General features: G+C 44.3%; 1 protein-coding gene across 3 annotated transcripts in view; it reads right to left on the bottom strand.

Moving 5' to 3' along the window:
* CACNB4 (calcium voltage-gated channel auxiliary subunit beta 4) overlaps positions 1-14,202 on the bottom strand; it is a 279,581-nt gene that overhangs the window by 149,268 nt on the left and 116,111 nt on the right. The window contains exon 1 of one of the 3 annotated variants that reach the window (XM_070767875.1): positions 1,373-1,731. The exons of the other annotated variants lie outside the window; for them this stretch is intronic. The gene's annotated coding sequence lies outside the window, so the exon portion shown is untranslated. Of the gene's footprint in view, positions 1-1,372; positions 1,732-14,202 lie in introns of those variants that run through there. 3 annotated transcript variants of the gene reach the window in all.

Below are 14,202 nucleotides of genomic sequence, written 5' to 3'. Positions count from 1 at the left end.
AAGGACCAGGAATGAAAGTTGCGATTCAATGAGGAATCACTTGTTTTGTAAGGGAGTGTGGAGAGAAGAGGCAGGAGAAATAATCAGGCCCCCGAAGGACCCAGCCAAGGAAGCCAGGTCAGTCCACTCCTCCACTTGCAGCTTCCAGCCTCCCACCCCACTTGCCAATGTGGACCTTCTCCGTTGCAGCCATAGCCGCCGTTTGTGACTATGGTCCCTTGCAGTAAACTGACAGGCTGGTAATTTACGAGCACGCTGGGCAACACGCAGAGAGACTTTGCGGAAACGAGTTGGAGTGAGAGCTCACACGCAGACAGGCAAGAAAATGGGCTGCCTCATCGGCACGGAGGGTTTCTATCTTTCAGGGCTAGCACATCATTTGATACATACGTCTGCACTGACGTATAGCATAGGGGTTTTTTTTCTTCTGTTATAAGCTGTTTATTTGGTCGTTTAGCCAGAGAACCTTATATAACACATTCCTGTTTCAAATGTGGCAACATGCATGGCACTGCACTCCTAGAAAATTCAGTCTCCACACAGCAGGTCCCATGAGCCAAGCCGAAGCAGTCTATATAATTGATGAAAAAATCAAGAACCACCACTAGCAATAGTAAAAGACTCAGTCATCAGCTCTATCCTGGATTCAAAAGCTAGCCTTCGGATGGTATGATTTTAGGGATTTCTCAAAACCACATTCATCCCGATTTTAATAGATTACATGAGCCTGACTGATGGAGGGACAGGAGTGCAGTTTTCTAAGCCAAAACACATGTGAGCCTACTCCAGGCTTCCAGGGTAGATGGAGTACAGGGACACACTCCCTGCCTCTGCACTGGGGTGTTATATGACCACAACCTTTGCATCTGATTTCCTTCACAAAGAAGCAGGAGATCTGCACCGCTTGTTGGGCCAGAGAGCACAGAATACAGCTACCGCTGAGGCACTTCCATTCACACTAGCTCAATAAACAATGTGTATTATATAATGAATGAGCCTTTTCTGTGAAACCTGCTATTGGAAAACATAGGCACTTGCTGCACAGTTTAAGGCAGTCTACAAGGAGCAGTTATCCCTTGTTAGATCAAATGTGGACCAAGGACTGTATAAATACAGGCAGACTACACACTTAGATCCTTCTGCCTATCACCCTAATTTCTTTTTTGCTTGACAAGAAATTATATAATAAAGAATGATTTCAGTCAACTCTAAACTAGACAGAGAACATTCACACAGTAGCCAGCAAGCACCCGAATAATGTTGGCTTTCAGCTCCTTGTTCCCTGCGTTGCCTAAGAAATAAGGGGGGGGGGTGGTTAGTGGGAGAAGGAAGAGGAGGAGAGAGGAAATCAGCTATCTATGAAAATACTTACAGCCTCCGAGTCTTCGATTCCATGCAGGTACAAATTGTCATACATGGAGGTCTGATAATCCAGAGCACCTCTTTCAAGGCAAAACCAAAACTGCTATAGAGGTAAAGCCACAGCCAGAGGTAAAGATAGAAAAGGCCTGTTTGGAAGAACTGCACCTGCCTTATCAACTGCTGTGGATGTACCAGGCAAGATGCTATTCATTCACATCACACAGGGTGAGCTTATCCCCAGAGGCAGTCCAGACCTGGCATTTTATCTGCCTTCCCAATACAGAGCATAAAAAAGCAAAACCGTTCCTTAACCACAGACTGGTGACTGAGCTAGGAAAGTGGCCTCTGATTGGCTCAGCTCCCCTGCTTCAGTCAGCTGAAGAGCGTTCCCTCGGAGAGTGGAGGGCCGCTCGGAGCACCCTGCCAAGCTGAGGGCTGCTTCCCGATTCGCCTGGATCATATAGTTCTGCAACAAACACGAATCAGCATCTAAAAGGCTGCCTGGTACGTTGGGAAAGGCAGGCGATGGAATACTCTAAACACAACTGCTCATCTTCTTAATGAAACGCACCACTGGAGGGGGGGTGGGGAGCAACAGAGAAATTTCATATTTTCAGAGACCATTGTGTAAAGACAGGTGAACAGATACTCATCTCGATCCAACATCTGTACTTAACAGATGCAACTGAAGACAAACAGGCAATAAATGATTTAAAAAAAAATTTTTTTTAACTAAGATAAAAGAAAAACAGGATAAACAGATGGTAAGATTTCTTCTGGGAATTTCTACTGTAAAAGTTTTCAATATTCTTACTGAAATCTCTCTGCCTCATTGGCAAGAAAGTACCTCTGTGACCCAACTAGTGAGGTTTGAAAATGAAGCCAAAAGCTCTCAAAAGCCCTTCTGCAGACGCAAAATTGTTTGTTCTTTTTTTTTTTTAGTTTGATTTTTTAAAAATCACCTTTAGGCGACAGCCAATATTTTAACTTAAATTGCTTTTTCCCAATGCTTAGACTTTTAATATTCCTAAAACAGCACTGAACTTTTTCCAAAAACCCAATCAGAAAAGTGCCACTGCCTCCCCAGGTCCCGCAACACCACAACTCAGTTTGACCAAGGTCAGGTGCCACATTGAAGCGTACCTAGCTACCTGCAGATTTCTGGTCAACCAACAAGGTACTACAGCTTTGAAACAAGAGCTCTCTATAGCTCACTGTAAAAGAAGTCAGCTTAATTTTGGAAAAAAGAAGTTGGTGAGGGGCAAAGAACATAACCTAGAGAAGCTGCATGATTCACGGGGTAAGCAATGACCTAGAAACTCAGAGGCTGAGCCCAGCATCAGGTTCCCTGCTAAATGGTCGGATGACTCTGGACCAGTCACCGCTTCTATGGGCTTTAGTTTCTTCACCTGCCAAACTGAGGTAAGAAATAACCCAGAGAAAGAACTTTGCAAGTCTAAAGTGCAATATAAACACTTATCAATGACAACCCTGCTTTGTCAGCCGGAAGGCGCTGGCTGCAGTTCATGGGAACTCAGCACAGGAGTGACTGGCTGGCCCTGGACCCAGGAAATGAAGACGGTCCTTCTAGCCAGTATCTCTGAAAAGCGTAACTCTTAAAGGAACAAACCTGAGTCACAAGAAGTAACACGAGAGCTATAACTGCTGAGCCGATCATAGATCTTCCAGTCTGTGCTGTCCCACTAGGGTCTTCTAATCACAGCTGCATACCTTAGAAACAGTATCGATCTTTTCAAATATAAAAGATGCCCAAGGGACTCATCTGTCCTTCAGAACCCCAGAATGCTAGGGTTCCTACAGATGTCACCTGTGCCAACACCGAGGATTATGGCAGAAGAAGGTGGGTACAATTGGAAGGATTTTATAGAAAGAGATTCAGTGGCAGTCCTACCTGTTGACAAATGTGTCCTGGAGCAAGTCACTTCCTAAACTAACTTCAGCTCTTCCTTCCATCAAGCAAAAGGACTGGGTCAAAAGACTTGTAAGCTCAAATTTCTGTGTCAGATTCTGTTTTGTTTTTGTTTTTGTTTTTTTTCTGGATGCACTGCAAGGCTTGTGGGATCTTAGTTCTCTGACCAGGGACTGAACTCGGGTCCATGGCAGTGAAAGTCCGAATCTTAACCACTGGTCCTCCAGGGAATTCCCAGATTCTATTATTGTAATTAACTCTATAACTATAGCTATATGATATTTTAGCCAGACTCAACAGAAAATCAAGGCAAGAAGGTCTTTTTTCTCCTTAGATTTTCACTTCAGAGCGCCGAAGAATTGATGCTTTTGAACTGTGGTGTTGGAGAAGACTCTTGAAAGTCCCTTGGACTGCAAGGAGATCCAACTAGTCCATTCTAAAGGAGATCAGCCCTGGGATTTCTTTGGAGGGAATGATGCTGAAGCTGAAACTCCAGTACTTTGGCCACATCATACGAAGAGTTGACTCACTGGAAAAGACTCTGATGCTGGGAGGGATAAGGAGCAGGAGGAGAAGGGGACAACAGAGGATGAGATGGCTGGATGGCATCACTGACTCGATGGACGTGAGTCTGAGTGAACTCTGGGAGTTGGTGATGGACAGGGAGGCCTGGCGTGCTGCGATTCATGGAGTCGCAAAGAGTCGGACACGACTGAGCGAATGAACTGAACTGATAGCTCAGTTGGTAAAGAATCTGCCTGTAATGCAGAAGACCCCAGTTCAATTCCTAGGTCGGGAAAATCCCCTGAAGAAGGGATAGGCTACCCACTTCAGTATTCTTGGGCTTCCCTTATGGCTCAGCTGGTAAAGAATCTGCCTGCAATGTGGGAGACCTGGGTTCGACCCCTGGGTTTGGAAGATTCCCTGGAGAAGGGAAAGGCTACTCACTCCAGTATTCTGGCCTACAGAATTCCACTATACAGTCCATGGGGTTGCAAAGAGTGAGATACGACTAAGCAACTTTCACTTTCACTTTTCCTTGTTTAACCATTTCAACTGAGAGTATGGGTAGTTTCTGAATATCTTTAAATGGGAACCTAACTGGATGTGGCACAACTGACTGGTTCAAAATTGGGAGAGGAGTATGACAAGGCTGTATATCATCACCCTGCTTATTAAACTTCTATGCAGAGTACATCATGTGAAATGCAAGGCTGGAGAAATCACAAGCTGGAATGAAGATCACCAGGAAAAATATCAACAACCTCAGATAGGCAGATGATACCACTCTAACGGCAGAAAGTGAACAGGAACTAAAGAGCCTCTTGAGGAGGGTGAATCAAGAGACTGAAAAAGCTGGCTTGAAATTCAACATTTAAAAAACTAAGATCACAGTATCCAATCCCATCACTTCATGGCCAATAGAAGGGGAAAAAGTAGAAGCAGTGGCAGAGTTTATTTTCTTGGGCTTCAAAATCACTGCGGATGGTGACTGCACCCATGAAATTAAAAGACACTTGCTCCTTGGAAGAAAAGCTATGACAAATATAGACAGCATATTAAAAAGCAGAGACATCACTTTGCCAGCAAAGGTCCGTATCGTCAAAGCTATGGTTTTTCTAGTAGTCAAGTATGGATGTGAGAGTTGGACCATAAAGAAGGCTGAATGCCAAAGGATTGATACTTTTCAATTGTGGTGCTGGAGAAGACTCTTGAGAGTCCCTTGGACTGCAAGGAGATCAAACCAGTCCATTCTAAAGAAAATCAACCCTGAGTATTCATTGGAAAGACTGTTGCTGAAGCTTCAATACTTTGGCCACCTGAGGCAAAAGAGCCAACTTACTGGAAAAGACTCTGATGTTGGGAAAGATTGAAGACAAAAGGAGAAGGGGCGGTGGAAGAAGAGATGGTTAGATAGCATCACAGACTCAATGGACATGATTTTGAGCAAACTCCAGGAGATAGTGGAGGACAGAGCCTGGCATGCTACAGTCCACGGGATCGCAAGACTTGAACACTACTTAGTGACTGAACAACAACACAAATTGCAGGAGGGAGCAGGGAGAAGCAGTCCGCTTCCATAATTCACCAGCAAGATTCGAGAAACTGCCCCCGACTTGGAAAACTGTGGAGGGTTAATTTCCTATCCTGCATTTCCCAACAGCCAATGTAAGGGTCTAAAGAAAGTCTTTAAAGAACAGGGGCTCATTTGTGATTACAAATGTATGCATTATGGACATCTAACTCAGGGTAGGCAGTCAGGATGGAGCACTGGATCAAGCAAAGTATTAATAGCCAAACCCCTCAAGGACTATGAACAGATGTAACACTGGCTCTGCCTGTTTCCCAGGGTGATAGAAAAATGCTGAAAAATTTGTCAGAGGTGGGAGAACCCCAGATGTCCCCTAATCCAGCCCTCATTTTAATACCCAGAAAGGTTTTAACCTTTATGGCTGTATTCAAAGCCATAATTTTCTATATTTAAGTGTTCCATCCCCATTTCCTTCTTGAGAGGGTTTTCAAGATAAGGAGTGAGGAGGAGTGGGTGTATCCCAGGAGGAATTTGGTAAAATAAAAGAAGGTCACTTTGATGGGAAAACCCCTATTTTTCCCTCTCCTTTCATTCTAAAAAGTGTCTAATTACAAGTCATTTGGTCACCCACAAGTTGACAACTGAAAATCAATGAATAGACTGGGGAGTCTACCCCTAGCGTTTGGATCTCCAGGTCTCCACAGCATAAGCACTGCAGGCTTCCCAGGCAGTGCTAGTGGTCAAGAACCCACCTATCAACGCAGTCAGATGCCAGAAACAAGGTTTGACCCCAGGGTCAGGAAGATCCCATGGCAACCTGCTCTAGTATTCTTGCCTGGAGAACCCCATGAACAGAGAAGCCGGGCTGGAGGGCTACACGTTCACAAAGGGTCAAACACAACTGAAGCAGCTTCCCACGCAGAATTAAGCACTGCATGTACAAGTCACCTCAAGGCTTCAACCCACTGTTCAGGCTGATGCCAGAGTTCAGCCAGTGAGACACTCAGCCTGGACTTTCCCAAAGGAATTCTGAGTTCCTAGAAAATGAACTTGAAACTCCCAAGAGATTCTTGGAATTGACCATTTCTATCCCACGATTCGCTGAACTGAGAGCTGGCTGACAGTAGCGAGAGGTCCCTGGGAGCTTTCCGTCCTGTTTCAGATCATCTCAAAAGCCCCCAGCTTTTGGTGAAAGGGCCTTGAGATCCTGTGAGATCTAAGTTCTGAATGTCCAATTTAAGGGTGTCATATTTCACCGCAGCAAGAAACGTTGAACACCAAATAAGGGATTGGCATCCTCTTAGTTTTGATTTGAAGAGTTCTCCAGTTAAGCAACTGGGGCTTCCCAGGTGGCGCTAGTGGTAAAGAACCTGCCTGCCAATGCAGGAGACATAAGAGAGGTGGGTTCAATCCCTGGCTGGGGAAGATCCCCTGGAGGAGGGCATGGTAACCCACTCCAGTATTCTTGTCTGGAGAATCCCATGGACAGAAGAGCCTGGCCATCTACACTCCATAGGGTTGCAGAGTCAGATACGACTGAAGCGACTTAGCATGCATGCCAGTTAGGTGATTGGTTGAGAGGATGAAGAAGAAACCAACTTCCCCCAGGTCTACTATTCCGGTCTCAGGCTGCAGTGAGGACCAGTCTGAAAAGCTCATGGCTCACCTTGCGTTGGTGTTTCCCCATAACCCACCATCTCTCATCCCTGAGTAGTCTCCAAACCACACAGCCCCCAGAGGCGTCCTCCCATTTTGAGGTTGCTCTGCTGACTGTTTCCTTTCAAGTCATCTCTCACTATGATCAACAGTTCAAAGTTAAGACCTTATGAAAAGGCATTGCCTGTGTGATTCTATTTTCTATATGCCACATGATTCTTGATGAGAGGTTGTTCTTGCAATTAGACAAATGTCTCAGCCGAGCTCAGTGGAGGGAATGATATGGTCCTCAACAAATCAGGGAGCTCTCTTCTCAGCTCGAGGCAACATTCAGTTAGTTTTTGTTGGCTTCAAACTTTGAAACATGGAGTTGCTTTTACTTACCTGGGCTGGGCTTTGGGGGTACAGCACACCCATGGAATTCATGGTGGAATACAAAGGACAAGCATTTCTCTTTTCCATTTGTTTGGAAAGGGAGGGGAGGAAGAAGAGAAAAGCCCAGAACCAGCTGATTAGTTTGAGTTTTACATAGCTGTGATCAAGGGAATGGATACAGATTTGGAAACTAAAGGGAATTCTGCTATCCAATTTTCCCCCACATTTCTCCAGACTTTAACTTTTGTAAGCCCATGTATGTGTTCTGCAGCAGGACTCTGAGAGGTCAGGGACGAAACAAAGGAAGAGTGTTTAAACTCTCACTGGCTCTCTGGCTAGGAAAGGAGTCCAAGGCCTGCCAATTCAGCCTCGGAGATTATTTTGCTCTTTGTTTTTAAGTTTTACTAAGTGGGCATAGTGTACTAGATGATTTTCTCCCTCTTCTGCTCTGCAAGTACAGATACACTTGTTCCCCTCTAGAAACTCGTATGGCATTTTGAGCATTAATATTTGTAACCCCTGTTCCCTCCCTGACATGCTTCAGATATCTGCCACTGGCAGGGTAGACAAAAAACTGAAAACAAAATGCTACAATCGATTCCCCTCTCAGTGGTCGACTGAGTCTGAATTTAGACCTTACTACCTAGGCAGGCATGTCCTTAAGTCTCTGTGGGCCTCATCTGTAACAGGGAGATAACGAGAGTTCTGGACCTAATGAGTTAATATATGAAAAGTACACAGAAAGTGCCTGGCATATCAGAAGGCAGAGGGGAAAATCTTTTTTTTTTTAAAGGAAGTAGTACGGAATCAGGGCCACCCACATCGCCCAGCTGCAAGGGCCCCACACACTGCAATTTGTGTGAATGGTACTCCCAGCAATGGTATCACGGGGACTCTCCAGAAGAGGCTGGTTCAGAGCAGTGACTCTGGAGCCAGGCTGCTCATACATCCCTGAGGTGCCTCTTCTCAGCTGGATAACACTCAGTGAGCTATTCTGTCTTTCTGTGTGTCCATCCATCTCCTCATTTGTAAAATGAGGATTATCCCAAGATTATCATGTAAGATGAAAAGCCTTGATATAAAAAAGTGCTCAGAATGATGTCTGGTACTAAACGCAGTGCCACACAAGCCTCAGCTGCTGCTTCTCATCTCTGGGTTCTGAAGCCCCCGGTGCCCTTTGTCTCTGGGGGATTCCTCGCCCTGCCCCTAATGCCCACCTGGTCCTCTCAAGCCCCAGCCAGGTCTCTGGCCCCAGCTAGCAGAGCCGAGACCAGCATCCTGCTTCCTGTTGCCCTGCTTACCTTCCTGCCAGCCTCCTCCCAGGCTGCCTACCTGCTTCATCTGGCCAGCCTGGCTGCTCCGTATGCTGAAGCTGGCAGGGACTCCCAGGCCACTTCGGCCTGAGCACAACTCTACCCTTCAGCCACCCCCACCAAGCTCTGCATCTCTCCTGCGGGCCCCAGGATGCCCAGCACTGCATGGTGACCTTCCCAACGGCCTGGCCTCTCGCCAAACTCGAATTCTGACCTCCCTCACCCCCACCAGCCACTCTTTGGTTGCCCCAGCCTGTCACTATCACAGCTAAGAAAGGACACTGGTAAAAATCCTGTAACACGTGCCATGACTGGTTCTTACCAAGGAACGCAAGAGGAGAGCAAGAAAGAGAAACAGAGAGAGAGGGATAAAAAGGCATAGACAGAAAACCCGAGAGACACTCGAAGGAAGACTGAATCTATGGACACGTTTTCCTCCTTCCTGCCACTCTTGATGGCTCCAGGAAAAAATAATACTTCATAGTTCACAAAAGTGAGTGTAGGTATGGTAAAAAAAAAAAAAAAATTCCCATGGACTATTCACTTGCCAGAATGACAGATCCCTCCCCATGATTGACGTATTACTCAGAAATCTCTCGCTTTCTGAAATTTTCTTTTAAAAAAAAAATGCCAATCTCTTGGCAAAAACACTCCACACAGCCACAATTTCTGTTAACGTTACACAACTTTATTTTCCATGCTTCTGCCAAACTGGGCTGAGGAGACAAGGCCAGCCGGCCTCCTACACATCGTTCAACTCATACGATCGGTGCTAATTTAATCATTAGACTCAATTGCTGACTGCTCTGGACTACTTTAGAGACTGGGAACTCAAAGATGAGCAAGATGTGACTGCACCTCCTGGGAGCTGCCTGGAACTCTTTAAGACGAAGCAAACCAAGGAGACGGCTGCAATCAGAGCTCTCACATTTGGAGAAGCTCTGATGAGAGCTGGAAAGGAATCTGATCCCTTTATCTGCAAAGAAGCAGGAAATGCAGAAGGGAAGGATCAGTTTCACTCAGGGACCGGGGCCTAATGAATCAGTCACCAACTTACTACGGGGCCATGGGCAAACCATTTCCAAATAATTCCTAATTTGCTATAAAGAGTAAACAGTTTACTTTTTTTAAGTTTAAAATTTATGAAATGTTATTTTCATTTTGTTACTGCTTTTAGGTAGAAATTCAGGTTTTTCCCTCTGGTGAGGGGTGGGGGGCACTTCTTCTCTTTGATTTGATAACATCTTTATTTTTTTTTCAGATCCATTCGGTCATCCAATAAACATCCATGAATTCTTACTGAGTACCTAATATCTCCTCCAAACAGAAACCAGATCATGTCGGCTCCTATTTGAAACCTTTTAAGGTCTCCTGTTGCCCTTAGGATGAAGTCTCAATCTTTAACATGATCTAGCAGGGCCTCAGCGTTTCTTTCCTCACATCCCGGATTTTGCACCTCTGACTCCTTTCTCCCTCTACAGCCAGCCTCCCCTTCTTGGACACATCACACCCCCTCCCACCTCTGGGCTCTGTCTAGCCGGAGCACTTTGCCTAAAACCCCACATCTCCTCCCCACCCCCACAAATCCCATGAACATGCATTTAGCGAGGCTGATGAATTCCGTCTGTCTCCAGAATGTGAGTTCCGTGGAAAAAGGAATCAGGTAGCTTCTCATCAGTTATATGCCCATTGTCGAGCACACACACACAGCTTTAAGTAGTGAATAATTCACCATGGCCCTGGACTCTTGGCTACTTCTGCACTTTGGCTGCCAAAACACTGCAGTAACTAACATCAACAACAACAAAAAGCTCACAAGATAAAATGTGGATATTTTTTAGCACTAAGAAAACCCAGAACATGAACATCCCTAGAGGGTCCTCAACAGTCTTCAGACCCTGACTGGGAGACAGTGGTTCAGTTCAGCTTCAGATTCTTATGAATTAATGACACAGAGGTGTTATTTTAACAATGCCCTTATTGCAAAGAAAACAATTTATATAATGTGTTGATAAAAAAAAAAAAACCTGGGGGGTGGGGGGCTGATGGAGAGAAGGTCCCATGATATTTCACACTTCACAACTCTGCACATGATAGTCCCTCCGTCTGGGAAGATTTCATCCTCAACTTTTTCTAAGTAGTGAATTCATTTTCTTGAAGGTCCGATGTAAATGCCACCAAGACTTTCCGCAGCTCCCGCAGACAATCACACACTCCTTCTATACTTCCCCTAGCCCTCTATTCTCCTAGACTTCTACTAATGGGCCTACCACAGAATAGTGTACAATTCACCCAGCAGACCTGTTTCTTCTACTACACAATGAACAACTCGAGCAAGAACCAGGACTTACTCAGCTTTGTACCCCAAATGCTTTATTCCATAGAAGAGCCTCAATAAATACTGGATGCAGAAAGTGAATTACAATCATGAAAAGAAGACCCACATTCTGAGCCCTGATGACACTGCCTTCATCATAATCCATGCTGTCTAATTTAGCAGACGTTTGAGATCTTAGAGGGACTCAACAGAGAAGGGAATGAGCCAGGAACCTGTGAGGTCAATTTTAGGACTGCTGTAGATTTAGAAAACAAACCACAATGTAGAAAGGAGTGAGGAACTCAGGTGTGAGCTGGACTTGGGTCAGTGGCAGAGGCTTTCCTTAAGTGGAATCTATGGGCAGAAAGGGGCTTCCCAGGTGGCTCAGTGGTTAAGAACCCACCTACAATGCAGGAGACTTGGGTTCAATCTCTGGGTCAGGAAGATCCCCTGGAGCAGGGCATGGCAACCCACTCCAGTGTTCTTGACTGGAGAATCCCTTGGACAGAGAAGCCTGGCAGGCTATAGTCCACAGAGTCACAAAGAGTTGGACATGACTAAAGCGACTTAGCATGCACACACATGGGCAGAAAGGATACTGGTGAATAACGAGAGGATGGTAGCATTGGGGTCCTAGGGTGTTTCCCAAACACTCTAGAACATATTTTTATAGAGAAACTCATATTTCCCTTATTTCCTTATGGAAAAGAGCACCAGACTGTATACCCCTCTAAGGCAGGAACTATGTGTTATTCATCTTCACATACCCCTCTCTAAGCCAGTGCCTATCACAATAACTGGAAAAGAGAAGTTCAATAACTACACTGGGAAAAGCTGAATAAACCGGTATGATCCAGGTGACCCCCACAACAGAATATAGTCCTGAGTGGACCTTGTGTCTCAAGTTCTATCCATATCTCATGGTGCCTTAGACACCAAGCATCCTAGACTTTCTACAGGGAAGTGGGAAAATCTGACTAACTCCAAAGTATGGCACTCAGAGCAGCAACCCTCATTCTAGGTCCCACCTGAAGCTAGACCTAGAGCTGCTAGGCCTGAGTAGGACTGTCTCAGGCAATGGACTGATCTTAAGTCTCAGGGTGACAGTACTTAGTTTCTGCATCCCACTGAGCAGGAAGGGAGGAGGACGGTTTTGGTGCACACTGCTAGGCTTTGACTTCTCTAGTATTTTATGTGGCTGAGATGAGCAACAGCCCTAGACTGCATTCTCCATTTCTTCCTTTTAGCAATAAACCCAATTTTACCCCCAATTTTAGCAAGGCATATGACTCTCCAACTACACACTACGTTTTACAGCCTCCTTTGCAGCTAGATATGACCCTGTTCTTGCCAACAGAGTGTGAGTGAAGGTGTGTGTCCAATTTATATCTCACATCCTTGAAAGGATACTGCTTGCCCAACATATACTCTCTTCCCCATTTCTTTGGATGAGGCACTGATGATCTAATTTCCACCAGACAGAGAGACAAAGAAGAGTTATTAGGCTAAAGAAATTTAAGTCAGTAAATGACCTGTGAAGAGGGCTACTCTGTTGTCCTGGACTGCTCTCCTGCCCTGCTGGGTGAAAGAGAAAGGCGCTTACATCTATTCTATTAACTAAAACAGCTGTATGAAAGTAACTAAAATATAGAGATTATTAAAGCAAGAACGAGGCAATCTAAAAAAAAAAAAAAATGTCCATAAGGTAGACACTAGGTTGTGGCATATCTTCTAATTCTTCTTTCACAAAATGTTGGCCAAACCAAAATGCTGGTTGGTCCAAGCAAACCCCCTCTCCACCCCCTCCATTGCCATTAAACATAGACACTGTTATGTAAATATTTAGCCACAGTAAGTCTGTTTATTTTAAAATTAGGAACAAAAACAAAATGTTGATAAGCTAAAAACACATATAAATCGCCAATGTTATACTACTTTATCAAGGCTAAAATCTTCAACTCAGTTGAGTTTTTAAATTGAAGCAGACAAAGAGAAAAATATTCACCACACTTTTGGCGAAGTCCATAAGGATTGCCTCATGGAGATTTTCAATATAATTTCTCTTAGTTCCTAATCTGTTTGGTCATTTCCTTTGCAGTCCTGGATGGAAAATTCGTTAGAGCACTAAGTCCAAAACCTTTCCCCAAGAGGCACAAATGGAAACAAACTGAGTTACTTGATCTAAATTCCAATTCTCAGAAGTGACTCTTGCATTAAATATTCAAGGAAAATTATAATCACCACCATAGAAAATAGTATAAATTTGGGGACAAATAATAAAAACAGTATACATTTGTATTGATAGAAAACAGAGGAGAACATGGAAAAATTATCAATAATCCATTATATCTGTAGGCATGTTTCATAAATCCAAAAACATAAATAAATAAGCATATAGGCTGGTCACACATGTGGCTTTGCAAATTGTTTGGCAATGCATTTTTCTTAATAACAGAAAGTGATTTCACAAATGTTTAAGACTGATAGACTGAAAATTAAAAACAACAATATTCAACTAAATATTTAGGTATTTTGTATTTTACAGCACCCCACCTTACTGCATTTCTGACTTTGTGAGGGTGGGTAAACTATAAATATTAAATGACTCTCTAGCTTTGGATACCTTGGAGAAGGCAATGGCAACCCACTCCAGTACTCTTGCCTGGAAAATCCCATGGATGGAGGAGCCTGGTAGGCTGCAGTCCATGGGGTCGCTAAGAGTCGGCACGACTGAGTGACTTCACTTTCATTTTCACTTTCATGCATTGGAGAAGGAAATGGCAACCCACTCCAGTGTTCTTGCCTGGAGAATCCCAGGGACAGAGGAGCCTGGTGGGCTGCCGTCTATGAGGTCACACAGAGTCGGACACGACTGAAGCGACTTAGCAGCAGCAGCAGCAGCAGCAGCCTTGGATACCTTAGAAATCTATTTTCTTTTAAACTGGGAATGACAATAATATCAACAATTTTCAAAAACAGTAGTTTAAAATGAAAACAAATTATTTTTCATAGTCTCTCTAAGTTACTCTTTCAGTCATCAAATTAAGTATCCAAAAACTACAAAATAATACATAAAGAACTGGTTAATCTGAAAGTAATGTCAAATCATCATGCTCCAGAGGTTACTTGGGCTCCTCTAACTATTTAAACCTCTGGATCACATGGACATTGTGGGGTACGGAGTTAGAGAAGGCAAGTTCAGAAAAAGAACGAGATC

This window comes from Bos indicus, chromosome 2, assembly GCF_029378745.1.
Source record: "Bos indicus isolate NIAB-ARS_2022 breed Sahiwal x Tharparkar chromosome 2, NIAB-ARS_B.indTharparkar_mat_pri_1.0, whole genome shotgun sequence".
NCBI lineage: Eukaryota > Metazoa > Chordata > Mammalia > Artiodactyla > Bovidae > Bos > Bos indicus.
Note: the sequence above shows the minus strand (reverse complement) of the source record. Positions and strands in the feature narration are given on the sequence as shown.